Raw genomic sequence first — 14,973 nt, 5'->3', positions numbered from 1 at the left:
TGAATATTAAATCAATTTCAGCCTCGTAATCTGACATGTTACAGCCTGAAAAATATAAACAAAAATAATACAAATTATAATGGAAATAAATTTGATTTTAATTTAGGATCTATCTCCTCAATATATTTGAATAAAAAAAAAAAAACAAAACAAAGCAAACTATTTGATGTTAAAAAAATTTTTCAACGTCTTTTTTATGAGCTTATTAACCACCACCACCACCACCACCATGTATTTGTACTATTATGATTGATAATATTGTTGTTGTTATTTTGATTTTATAATTATATTTTCATAATCATATTATTGTTCCATTTAATGATTCAATATTTAATCATCTGTTCCATTTTTTTGTCTTTAACAAATTCATTTAAGATCTTGAATTTATTTTAATCATGACAAGCACGATCATAACAAGCACAAATACTTGAATAACCACTATCTTGTGTATTATTTGTTCATTTACTGATTGACAAATTCATACACGATTCAAAATAGAGATTCATTTCGAATACTCATTATTTGATGATAAAAATATTATTACAACCACCAATACAAGTTTTATGAATAATACCAGACATTAATTTAACACATGTTTCAATGTCATTGATTGTCTCTGGAAATCCAATACAATCTAAAATACCATCTTTATCATCTTTACGTTTACGTAGTAACACATTTTATTCACACATTATTTGTTGTTGTTTGTGTTGTGATTATGATGTTGCTGTCGTATTATGTCAAGCATTTAAATAACCACTACCTTGTGTATTATTTGTTTATTTAAAAAATTCATTTCAAATACTCATTATTTGATTAAGTATATTATTATTACAACCAGTACAAGTCTTATGAAAATTACCAGACATTGATATAACACCTGGTCGTATTCTAAATTTTAATTTTTTAGGATTACCAGTACATTTATCACATGTTTCTTGTAATATTTCAATGTTATTAATTGTATCTTGAAACCATATTGAATTTTTACAATCTGGAAAACCCATACAGCAATATATTTTTTTTCAATTTCTTTATGTTCATGTAGTTCCATATTTTGTCCACATTTTGGACATTTAAATATTGGTACTTCTTCAGTAGGTGTTATCATTCCTATATGACCATCACCAGTTGGTCTTTCATCTAGATATTCAGCTAATGCTTCATCAATCAAATTAGCATGTTCTAATGCAACAAATTAATAATTATTAATATGCTTAAGATCATTTTCAAGTTTTAGCAATTATTTGTAAACAATTGGATATAAATTTTTCACCAGCAATATCAATGTCAACTGTTGCTTCATAACCCTCAGCATTTTTTGATATACATGCTAAAAAATGACGTACAATAAATTCATATACTTTAGCTTCATTACCTTATAAATTATTTCTAAATTTTGTTGAATATATTGGAGGATGTGCTTGATGACTTTTTTACCAGCACGTGGTGTTATACCATCTTGAAGTACACGTTGTGCATAATTACCCCATGTTTGATGTTCTGTTTGTTACATTAATATTGTCATAATTGTCTGATACAGTATGTCTCAGGTTTAAATCTTTTAATTGTCAAGTATCTTTCAACAACAAAACCATCACTAACATTTTTTTGTGGTTCATCAAGTATTTGTATTGCTCTTGTTATTGATGCATTTGTTATTTCAGAAAATTTAGCTCTGTATACTTTAATATTTCTTTTGACAGCTTGACAAACATTTATTATTTCAAAGTCAATATTTTCACCTTCTCTATCACAATCTGTCCATATTATTAATGCATCACATTGACGTATTTCACGTTCTAATGTACGTTTTATTTTTGTAAAATTTTCTGGACATGGTTTTGTTACTGGAACATCAAAATCAATTGATGACAGCCAGTCCATTTTCTATAAGCACCATTGAATTCATAAGTTATCAAATGTCCAGATACTGATGTCATTGTCATTTTCACATTTTTATTCCATAGCCTCATGTGAAATTCATATATTTTATTAATATATAACTTTGAAAAACCTTCTCTCTATATTGTAAATTAATTATTGTCATTAATTTCATGTTTTTTCTTTTATTTATATTTCAAAGATTAATTTAAAAATTCACTTACTCTTTGACTATTTCCTCGACTCAAAAGTGCAGATATATTTTTAGTTGTATCATTTTTCTCAGAAACATTTAAGACTTTCATGATTTTTTTATTATTTTCAATTGAATTAACATTGTAATTTATATTTTTATTTTCAACATTGTTTGTTCATTTTTTAAATAATAATCTACCAAAATTCTACCAATATATATCTCATAACAATTACCAAACATTGGTATAGCACATGGTCGTATTTTAAATTTTAATTTTTTAGTTTTAAGCTTAGACTCACCTTTGTCTCTTGAATCTTTCATGAAACTAAACTTTTAAAACAAATTTAAACAAATTTTTTCCTAGCGTTGTCAAGGGAATAAATAAACAAAACAAGATAGAATATAATTTAAAATATTACTTACCTTCATATCGTTACTTTCGTTGCATCCATCTTTTGTTTTTTTTTTTTACTGCCCATCCTAAAGAAGTTTCACTTTAATAAAAACAAAGAATATTCATGTGGTATATTTTTTAAAGACCCGGGAAAAAATAGTTTGTATCTGGTTAGATCTATATGGCCAGATCTGATTAGATTCCTCTTAGGGCGTGATCTAAAGAAATCACGGGGAATATGCCTAGATCTGACGCGTAGTGACCAAAGTATAGTAAAAAGATAGATATCTGTAGATCTGTATATATTTACTTAGATCCGTACAGATCTCTTTAGATCTGTTTTATTGTACCACATAGAGTAACAAGTCAGTTAGTGTCTCATCTTAAGTTATATAAAATTTTTTTTTTATGGTTATACAAACGCGCGAACATACGCGTTCGCGAGAGAGGGGGCTGACGATCACGCATACATAGCCCTAACGGCAGCTCGCAATTTGTTGTTAAATTAATAACTCAGTAAATAATTATTAAAAATATCTGATAATTTGTAAAAAACTTCTTGATATACTGCTTAACAATATTGCCACTGACAAGTTACTCAATTTTTAAATTTCTCCGACTCTTTTTTCATTCAAAGTTAGACAAATTGAATTTTTCCTCGACATTAAATAATCATAATAAAAATTAAACAATATGAATAAATGAGTTTTTTTATTATACTGTTGCAATCGGTAGCTTATAATGAAGCTACAGTCAAAATTTCAAGTCGATTTATTACTTTTTAAAGAAGTTGTCTCGAGTTACATGATTAAAAAAAAGTATTTTTCTCAAAAAAAAAAAATTTCGTTTTTTTTATCCTATAATTATCATATAAAAAAGTTTATTTGGAGAAAAACATGTATTTTTTAATTTTATTGACGACTGTATTTTTTTTTTTTTTTATTTTTCAATTTTAATTTTTCTTATTTTTCACCCACAGCAACATAGCATTTTCTTGACTTCGAGCGCTCAACGTGTTATTGCATCCAGACCCTCAATTAACTTAGAGATATTGTGATCGTTATACGTATACATAATATCAGATAATTGACTATAATTTATCTAATTTGCAACATATTAATAATTACTCAGGTATTAAAAATAGCTGTAACCAAAGTGTACATAATATCACCAACAATGTTTGAAGAATCAATATTCTTGCATCCATTTTTTTCAAAAAATTATATATATTTATATTTATGTATTGTAGTTACCAGAGGTATAAATAAATTTATGATTAAATGATTATAAAATTGTTTATAATTATTTATAATTATTTTTCTTCATTAAAACTTTCATTCTAAGTGTGCTCTGCTGAGATCCGCTAGAGAGCAATAAATATGTGAATATAATATAATGTATTTTTTATGTATATAATATACTGTATATTAATGAGAATCCAATATTTTCGTATACGTATCCAGAATCTTTCGAGAGAGCCTCAAAGTAAACACGATAGAGCTGCTGTTAAAAAACGTATGAGCTTTACGGCTCTCTCAGTGAACAATGGCACCCTCAAATGGAAGACGGAAAAAAAAATTAGCGTGTTGCGAGTACGCGCGGGGGAAGTGAAACTTCTTTCAGAGTAGTTTTATGTCACGCTGAATATTAATAATAATAATAATAATATTAATCCTGACAATAATATTCGAATATAAATATTATTAGTTAATAATAATTATTAGTATTTATATTTCGAATATTATTATTATAAATTTTATTATTTATATCGTCACATTAATGGAAGAAGGGCGTAAGTGCCATTTTTAGGAATTTTTTTTTTCTAAAAGAAAAAGGGCGTGAGTGCGAATTTATAAATTTTCGGGCTTTGCATCTAATTTTAAGGCTTAAAGAAAAAAAAAAAGTGCGTATGTTCAGGGACTTACGCCTTTTTTCCATTCTCAAAATCATTTTTAATAAAAGATGAAGATTTGTAATTATTTTTATGTTTTTCGTATTGATAATAAATTATGTATAATTATCAGTATACAATCAATGATTTAAAAAATCCTGCCATTAAATAAATTTCAAATAAAATTGAAAATATGCCTTTCATCTTTTATCAAAAATTATTTTGATAACGGGAAAAAAGGCGTAAATCCTTGGACATACGCCCTTTATCCTTTATCAAAGGTTGTTACGCCCATTTTCCCTTTTTTTTTAAGTATTAAAATTAGATGAATAACCCGAAAATTTATAAATTTGCACTTACGCCCTTTTTCCTTTAAAATTGACGTTTTTGGCACTTCATTCTTTAATGCGACAATATAATTGATACCATCGTTATTATTACTAATATTATATTGATATTATTGTTAACATAATATTATTGGAGTTATTATTATTTATAATAATATTATTCATATATAACCATAGTATAAATAAAATAATAATTTCAAAAATATAATATTAGTAATAATAACAATAATATTATCGATTTATAATAATATCAGTGATATTAATAATATAAATAATAACATTGACAATAACATTCATATATAAATATTGATAATTATTAGTATTTATATTCAAAATATTATTATTATAGATATTATTATTAATATCAATACTATTGTGAATAATTGGTAATATTATCAAAATTATTGTTGTTATAATTATCATTTATATATATTTATAATCATTTTATTGTTATTATAATAATGATTCTTTAAGCCCGCGAGATAACTATTGCTTGATACGTTCAAATGAATTTTTTTTAAAAATCAATTATTTAAGTATTAAACTCAGTTGAACTGTTTAATAATATTTAAATAAATAAAAGCCGGCTCGTTTGGAGTAGTGGATAGCGCTCTTAACTCTCCACCCAAACGTCTCGAGTTCGATCCCGGGCTACGGCAAACAAAAATTACTGTTAAAGCTATGTGCAGAGCCTATACAGTAATTTTCATCGAAAATGTTGTCATCGTTACAACAAAAAGGCGATGTAAAATAAAGACTCGAGTTTTCGACTGCACAAAATCTTCTCGAAAACACCAATAATGATGATCATCTGGTCGTGGATCAATGTGGAAGTCTGTGTGTCACTCTGCTACAACTGTGGATCGTCATTCGTATGTCACTCTATCACAATCGTGAATCGTCATTCGTATGGCACTCTGTCACAATCGTAGATCGTCATAAAAAGTCATCAACGGCAGTCTACTACCACATGTTCATCTCATCAATTTATAATATTATTCTCTTACATATATAATTATATACATATTATTAAGTAACTTGTAATTGTAATAACTTATATAATGTAGCCCAAAAGAAAGAAATGTCAAGGGCGTAAACTTAATAAATAAATAAATAAATAAATAAACAAACAAAAAGTCGCACACGCATACACACATAGCAGCTGACGCTCCGAGTTTATACGCTATATATAGTGCATGTATAATGCTTGCCGGTATAGCAGAGAGTATAGCAGAAAGTATACGAGAGAACGTCTACAAGGGAGTATACGGGAGAGTAAACGCGAGAATAAACGCCAGAGTAAACGCCAGAGTAAACGCCAGAGTATACGCGAGCGCGTAACGCTAGCAGGGCCTCGAATTTTTTTGCTACCCTCCGTAAAGAAGTTTCACTTCAATAAGTATTTTTTACAAATTTTTCGTCTCGGGCTGTATATGAAATTCTCATATACTGTATATGAAATTTTCTGATAATGCATATGAAAAATTCCATTAGTACAATATATATTAAAAAACAATTAATTTTTTTAATTTGATTTATATGGAAAAGTATAAATTTATTAAATTTTTTTTCATTTATCTACAATTTTTCATTATTTATTTAATAACTATTCAATTATAATTTTATTACAAATATTTAATGCATAGAATAAAAATACAAACAGAAATACCTTCTTTATTCAATCTTTCTAATTCATTAATAAATTGGTCAAAAATTGGACCATACTTAGTAGTATTTTTGTCTAATGCATGAAATAATTATACTGGAAATGAAATTTTCATATACTGCAAATGAAAAATTCCATTAGTACAATATATATTGAAAATCAATTTTTTTTTTTAAATTTAATTTATAGGAAGGTATAAATTTATCAAATTTCTTTTCAATTATCTACAATTTTTTATTATTCATTTAATAACCATCAAATTATAATTTTATTACAAATATTTTAATACGTAGAATAGAAATACAAACATATTTGACGTATCAATAAATACCAACATTGGAAAAGCTACATTGCCCGGGGATGACACAAATCAATATGCAACACACGCATCAGTTTTCATGCTTGCAGGTATATCCTACCGTTTTAAACAAATCGTTGCTCATTATTTTACGTTAAAAGAGACCAATGGTAGAGTTTATAATGATATTGCCTGTAATATTTTAAAATAAACTGAATAAATTGGATTGCTTGTTCATGGAATTACTTCTTATATGGATAGTTCTAATCAAGCTATGTGGGGTACGTTTGGAATCACTGCCGGTCGTTATAGTCAAATTATTAATAAATGTCAACACCCAAATGATAAAGATCGTTATTTATATTTTTTTAATGACCGCGACCGGAGCCACGCCTTTAAAAATTTTGAGGAAGCATTTCTCAATCATAAAAATATCATTATACCCGATAAGTTTGTTAAATTCTCCAATTTACCAACAAATAAAGCTTGCTCAGATCGTTTTCAAGAATTCTTAAATACTCAATCAGAATTACCTTTATTATTGGCATTTAAATTAAAACAACAACGTCTTGATAGGTCTAACCATTTTTCTAAAATGAAAGTAACAAACACAGCACACGTTATAAATGAAAATACTAGTACTGCATTAAAATTTTTGTCCAAAGAAAACTCCAATACAGACTATTTACCTACTGCCTGGATTATTAATATTTGCTAAATGGTTTAAAATTATTAGTAGTAGAAATCTTGTATCAGCACTAAGCAAACGTAACCCAGAAAAATATATTGAAAGTATTAATTTTTTAAAAGACTTTATTGAACTAATGACTAATCTAAGCTTTGGCAACAGCACTGATTTTAAGCCATCTCAGAAAGGCATGATTATAACTACTGCATCATTAATTGAATTGACTGAATATTTATTAGAGACTAGAAAACATGCGTTTGTTTCGGCTAGCAGGTTCACTTCGGATTGTATAGAAAATCTCTTCATCAATAATTTCTTTAATATCTTCATCAATTTTTTCTTTATTTTTTTGAACAATTTTTTTCCCAGCTTGTGGATAATTCAAATGTTCAGGTTTATCAATTATTCCTTTATCTTCATCAATTTTTTCAGGTTCACCAATTATTTTTTCAGCTTCATCAATTTTTTCTTCTGATTTTTTATCAGTCATTTTTGTAATTTCGCCATCAATTCTTGCTTCAGTTTCTTCAATAATTTTTTTTCAGCTTCTTGATAAATCATATTTTCATCTTTTTCATCATGCAATATGTCAGATTGTTCATACTCTTCAGCATGTAATATTTCATATTGTATATATTCTTCTTGGTCCATCATTTCATCAACAATTTTTTCAGGTTCATTTGTTATTTTTTCAATTTCTCCATCAATTATTATTTTTGTTTCTGCATCAACCATTTCTTCATTTTCTTCATCAAACATTTTTTCACCTATCATCATTAGTTATTTTTTCAGATTCATAAACAATTTTATACTCTTCATCATGTAATATTTTATGTTGTACAGACTCTTTTTCATCCATCGATTCATCAACAATTTTTTCATGTTCATTAATTTTTTTTTAAATTCCTATCAATTATTATTTTTGTTTCGGTATCAACTATTTCTTCATCTTCTTTATTAAATATTTTTTCACCTGCTTTATCATCAGATTCACTAGTTATTTTTTCAGATTCATCAACAATTTCATACTCTTCATCATGTAATATTTCATGTTGAACATACTCTTCTTGATCCATCATTTCATCAACTATTTTTTCAGATTCATCTAGTTCAATTTCTTCTGCATCATGATCAATCTCTTGTCATTCATCACCAGTTTTGTTTCAGCATCAATAATCAATAACTCTCCATTTATTCCAGCATGTTGTGATGATTTGCTTGGATGAGGTTCATGTTGAGTGGTACTTTGTTGTTGTGATTTTAAGCCATTTTTAATTTTTTTTATTTCTCTGTTTTTTTTCCATTGTGCTTTTGCCTCATCAAACGTTAAATTGTGATTATGTTTCCACGTTTGTTTTTCATTTTTGTTCCATTCAAAAAACTCACCAGATGAATCAGCAATTAGAAAATATCGGGCAACACAAAATGTCATATAGCCTCTTTTAAATAAATGAATAAATAAATAATACCTATGATTTCCTGACAATGAATTACCATATACTTTACAATGAAAAAAGACTGTATAATATTTAAGGCCTTTATTTAACAATAATAATGTTTTTTTATTGTTGTCAAGTCTTTTTTTATTCGTATTTTGAATGTATGAATTCGTTTTTAACGAAAACAAACAATAGTAGTCTTGAAAAATTAAAAATGTAGCGTAGCGATTTTTTCATGTTTTTTTGTGCTATTTCCCGATGAAAAAATTACAACGCTCAAAGGAATTTTTACAGAAACCAAATTTAAAATTAAAAATAATCTAGCCTAAAAATTACATTGCAGCATAGCAAAGAATATTTTTTTTTTTGCTTTGTATATTTATAAAATTTTACTCAGTTGTTGTGGACAGAATTGAAATGATTCTCTGAAAATTTACAATGTAGCATAGTGAATATTTGACTTTCTTGGAACCCGGGATAAAAATTTTTAGTACGGAAAAAGTCTTGAGGCTTAAAAAAGTATAGAAAAAATATTGAAAGTATGGAAAAAGACCTGAAAACGTACGAATTTGACGACAAAAGTATTATTTTGATTGAAGCCTTTGATTTCTGTCTGGAAAAAGTCCTGATACTCAGGACAAGCTATTTTTTTTTTCAAGATATTCGAATTTGGTCTGGAAAAAGTATTTGATTTCAAAACTTTTGTCTGAATATGTTGTGAACATTAAAAAAGTCCTTGAATCCAAGACCGAAGTACTATTTAATACAAACAAAACATAAATTTACAATTGATGTCCCTGGAAGCCTCAATTTTAGATGAGCTGTTTATTTTTTTATCATAGCTTTAATAATCAAAAGAAGTGAAATATTTAAAAAAATAGCAAAATTTTGAAGTGTAAAGTTAAATAATTTGCTGGATAAAAAAAAAAAAAAAAAAAAATTAAGCGCTTATTATTATGATATTATTAACATGTATCGCAAGCGTTATCGTGAAAAAGGGCCTAATTTTACGGAGGCGAAGCCTTACGTATTGAAATCACTGGCAAAAAATAAATAATGTTCATATCTTCTAAACTATTTAAGATAGAGAGTTTGAAATAGGCTTAAATTAAAGGTTTTGAAAAGATCCAAAGCCAAGGATATGAAAGAAAAAGTTTGGATTATTAGTTAATTAATTGTTGATAAAAATAGATAATGAAAAAAAAAACTCGATATATTAAGAAAACTAAGAACAAATCATGGATGCAATTTTTGCCAGGATGGTTTTTTAAAACTCTACAAAATTACGATTTTTTATTGTTGCTAGAAATTTGTTAATTAACAGAATATCAGAATTTGTGTTTTTTTAGACACTTCATAACTTTTTTAAAAATTATCTCACAGAGTTATATTTGGTCTTAAAATTTTCCTCATCAAAATCTCTACAGCCAATGCTATATTTAGAAATATCAAAACCACCCATTTTCAGTTGTAAGACGATTGTTTATAATAATAGGTGTCATCGCGAACTTTGTAATGAATAAAGGACCTTTAAAAAGTTGTACTTGGAAGTTCTATCATATCCTTGGCTGTGGCAATTTTTATAAAAAATTTTTTGAATGCAACATAATTTTTTTGCGTTTATTTATTCAAAGTTATTGGTTGTCCAAACAATTACCAATTTATTATTTACAATTTCTTCTAAATAAAAAGTTTGTACGCATGCGCCAATCAAAAAATATATTTCGATCGGTAAGTCGGCATTTCTTTTCATCGATCTTTCATTTAAATAGTAAGAATAAAATTTAAAAAAATAAAAATAGTAAAAGTTTTTGATCTAAGTAGAAAAATAAGATAACTGTTAATGGTTCCGTAATTAAAAAACCCGTATTCGCCGGAGTTTTGAAAATTTTCAATTTTCAACGGGAAACGATTTCGTTAACAACATTTTTTTTTTTTTTTTTTTTTTTTTTTTTATCCAGCAAATTATTTAACTTTATACTTCAAAATTTTGCTATTTTTTTTAATGTTTCACTTCTTTTGATTATTAAAGCTATGATAAAAAAATAAACAGCTCATCTAAAATTGAGGCTTCCAGGGACATCAATTGTAAATTTATGTTTTGTTTGTATTTCACTCATTTTGTTTAACTAATAATAATTTATGAAAATTCGTGAGAGAGAATATAAAGAATTATATTCGTACAATTCAGGTACGTGAACCTGGCCTGCATAAGTCCTAGAAAAATTATCTAGAATACTCATTAAAAGCGTCTTAATTTGTACAACTTTGTAATAATTTGTACTAATTTGTACCACTAAGCAAGGAATTAGTATCTCAAAAATAACAAAAAAAAATTATTTACTCAAAAATGTTAATTAACAATTGAATATCTGCTTTAATTATTGAGGTACAAATTCTGCTCTCCCTGGTGGAAATATTACTCCAGCATTTCTCCGTTTTTGGCCTATTTCCGGAGAAATTACTCCGACATGAGGTTGATGGCGGAGAAATTAGTCCGGCAAGAGATTGATGGCGGAGATATATGATATACATAATTTGTAATTTGATTTGTAAATTTGTAAATTTGTAACTTGATTTATATAAACTGGAAATGAGTTTACCATTAATATAAATTGCTCTTCAGTGTATATATAGTGTAATGATAATAGTAATAGTGCAAATAGTATGTACAGTGTTCAATTTAATAGAATTTTCAAAATGGTCCACAATAAAATAAGATAGATCTTGTCAATTAAGTTGGATTTCATTGATTAAACAATTATACAGAGTCACAGTTGTGAGTTGGACGCCAGTGACTGAGAAAATCAATTAAAAATTCATCAAAAGCTAAAATCAATTGCCAAAGTAAATACCTATTTGACGGCAACAACTATTGCGAAAAATACGGAAAATCAATAACTACTTATTATAATTGTTCCAAATTAATTACTGTTTTCATGTATATTTTTGTGTATTTACATTTATTTATATTTATAATTAGTTAATTGTACAATTAATCACGTGTATAATTATTTATTCCCTCATTAAAAAGTAGAAGTTTGAATAATAATAAATCACAAAATTTTGTCTTGTCCACCAAAGTCACCAATGCTAGTCAAAATTAACTGTCTCTGAATTATTTACTTTTTTCATGTATTCATTTACATTTATTCATATTTATAATCAGTTAGTTGAACAATTGATTACGTTAAATTATTCATAGACTTAATAAAAGGTGAAAATTCCAATAAAAATAAAAAGCACAAAATTCACCAATTTTCTCTTGTCCACCAAAGTTACCAATGCTACTCAAAATTAACAATTGATTGATTAACACATTGATTGATTTTACTAGTAATTTTACGTTCAGCGTAAAAAAAGAATGCTGCCAGGCGTCCGTTTAGAAACTCTAATTTTTTCGGATCTCCAAAATGGCGAACATCAGTGCCTATCTAAATTGCTGGACTGAATCGCTACCATTTTGGAGATCCGAAAAAAAAGTTTCAGTAGTGAAAATAGTTACCTTTTCAGTCAGTTTGCCACAAACTACAAAAAGCTGTCTGGCATGGAAGTAACGATTTTTCTGGTGTCGAGGAATGACTTTGAAATTTTCATTGATTCGAAGGCAAACCGAGCGTCTCATAAAATCGATCGACTCGTCACCAGCAAAAAGAATTACTTCCTGGTCATCTTTTGTAATTAAGTGGCCCCGATAATATTCATGGCCGGGAACATCAGGAGATTCCGAAGTGTTATATATTTTTCCTAGCTCTGCTATAGTTGTTGGAATATGATTCAATAATTTGTTTTTCTCACGAGTAGCCATCTTCTTCAGAGCTTCTCGAGAACGAATAGTTACTATATTGAAAAATCTAAATAATTGACATTGATAATAAGTATCAATTAATCAATCAATCAATCAGTTTTCACTCAATCAATATATTTTCAAATTGTTAATTTTAAGTAGCATTGGTAACTTTGGTGGACAAGATAAAATTGGTGAATTTTGTGCTTTTTTATATTAATTTTTATAGGAATTTTTACCTTTCATTAAGTTTATAAATAATTCCACGTAATCAATCGTTCAATTAACCGATTATAAATATGAATAAATATAAATGAATACATGCAAAAAGTAAATAATTCAGAGACAGTTAATTTTGACTAGCATTGGTGACTTTGGTGGACAAGATAAAATTTTGTGATTTATTATTATTCAAACTTCTACTTTTTAATGAGGGAATAAATAATTATACACGTGATTAATTGTATAATTAACTAATTATAAATATAAATAAATGTAAATACACAAAAAAATACATGAAAACAGTATTCAATTTGGAACAATTATAATAAGTACTTACTGATTTTCCGTATTTTTCGCAATAGTTGTTGCTGTTAAAAAGGTATTTACTTTGGCAATTGATTTTAGTGAGTCACTGGCGTCCAACTCACAACTGTGACTCTGTATAATTGTTTAATCAATAAAATCCAACTTAATTGACAAGATCTATCCCGACATGTGAATGTTAACGATTTCATTATATCATTTCTCAACGTATATATTTTATCTCTAAATTTATAACCTTTTCCATTTCCTCTTTTAATTCCACTAATCTGTTTTAAAAGTTGGACTTATTTTATTGTAGACTATTTTGAAAATTCTATTAAATTAAACACTGTACATACTATTTGCACTATTACTATTATCATTACACTATATATACACTGAAGAGCAATTTATATTAATGGTAAACTCATTTTCAGTTCATATAAATCAAGTTACAAATTTACAAATTTACAAATCAAATTACAAATTATGTACATCATATATCTACGCCTTATTAAACTAGAGTAATTGCTATTAATAACAAACAACTTTAAATTTTTAACAACAAAAAAATTCAATTAACAATAACATAAATTGCACATCAACATACGATTGTAATTGACTATTTTTTCTTATAATAATTTTATAATAATAGATAAAACAAATGCAATGATAAAACAAATAATACTGAACTATTGCTGTTTTGAAATTCAACCATAAAATAGACGGAAAATACGTAGGAGCAACTACATAACCTTACCCAATTATGTTTATATTTTGTAATCAAGATAGATGGCAGGCCATTCTTTTTCTTAGCTACTGCTTGTCTTTGATACTGTTACTTATTCAATAAATAAAATACATGTAATAAATTTGAAAAAAAATAATGTTTAGGGAAAAGCAGTAGTTAAGGAAAAGATGCAGCTAAGGAATTAATGTTGCTTACCACATAATTTTTTTGCCAACAACAATTCTTCAGCCGTAAGCTACTCCGTAAATATTTTCGGAAGTCTCAATTATTTAGAAATCCGGAGAAATCAGTAAAAACAATGATCAGTGGAGACCGGGCTTTACTATGCATGTCACACTTGCTTCGTGGATACTCTTCTTAAGACCCGGGCATTTCTAAATCTTTATTTATTTTCATTATAACCGTGATCATTACATTGTGTATTCACTGCTGTTAATAAAAATGATATACCAAATATAAGAACATAATAAACAATCTAAGGAACAATATAAACAGTAACAATATAAACAATCTAATAACCAATAACAGGATGCCGACTGAACTTAGAACTACTTTTAAAACAATAAACAAATATAAGAAAAAAATACAAAAATATGACGAATTCGACTACAAATCAGACCGGACTGCCAAGATACAGCAACGCAACCGAGATCTGGTAAAAATTGGAAAAGATCCACTGCCAGAAGAACCGGGTGTATATCAAGTTTCTTTTCATTGCTATCTCCGTGGCAGCAATAGCAGAAATAATTGGTATATAAATATGAATAAATAAATAATCTAAACGTTCGTCAGTTCAATTTATGGTACTCATAATATTGAATTATAATTTTCAGTATATATATGACAGGATGTGGAGCCAAGCTCTCTCTGATAGCTAATTCAACTGGAGAATATTTTAAACGAGTGAACTATAATTTTGAACACAATCACAATAAAACTTTAGCTGAAAAGAAAAAAAAAATGAATTAAAAAATCCCTAAGTTCCCTCAGAATTATGTCGGCCTGTTTACAAACGAAATGTTGCTTGTCGTGAGTTTGAGCCCTATCTTAATTGTTGGGCTGAATCACCACCATCTTGAAGATCCGCAAAAAATGAGAGTTTTTGAA

The 14,973-nt window shown here is 27.2% G+C and overlaps 1 pseudogene; it reads right to left on the bottom strand.

Moving 5' to 3' along the window:
* Positions 1–205: 205 nt before the first annotated feature.
* LOC122860331 lies at positions 206–8,440 on the bottom strand (annotated as a pseudogene).
* Positions 8,441–14,973: the final 6,533 nt, after the last annotated feature.

The sequence above is a fragment of the Aphidius gifuensis genome, linkage group LG1, assembly GCF_014905175.1.
Source record: "Aphidius gifuensis isolate YNYX2018 linkage group LG1, ASM1490517v1, whole genome shotgun sequence".
Classification (NCBI taxonomy): domain Eukaryota; kingdom Metazoa; phylum Arthropoda; class Insecta; order Hymenoptera; family Braconidae; genus Aphidius; species Aphidius gifuensis.
Note: the sequence above shows the minus strand (reverse complement) of the source record. Positions and strands in the feature narration are given on the sequence as shown.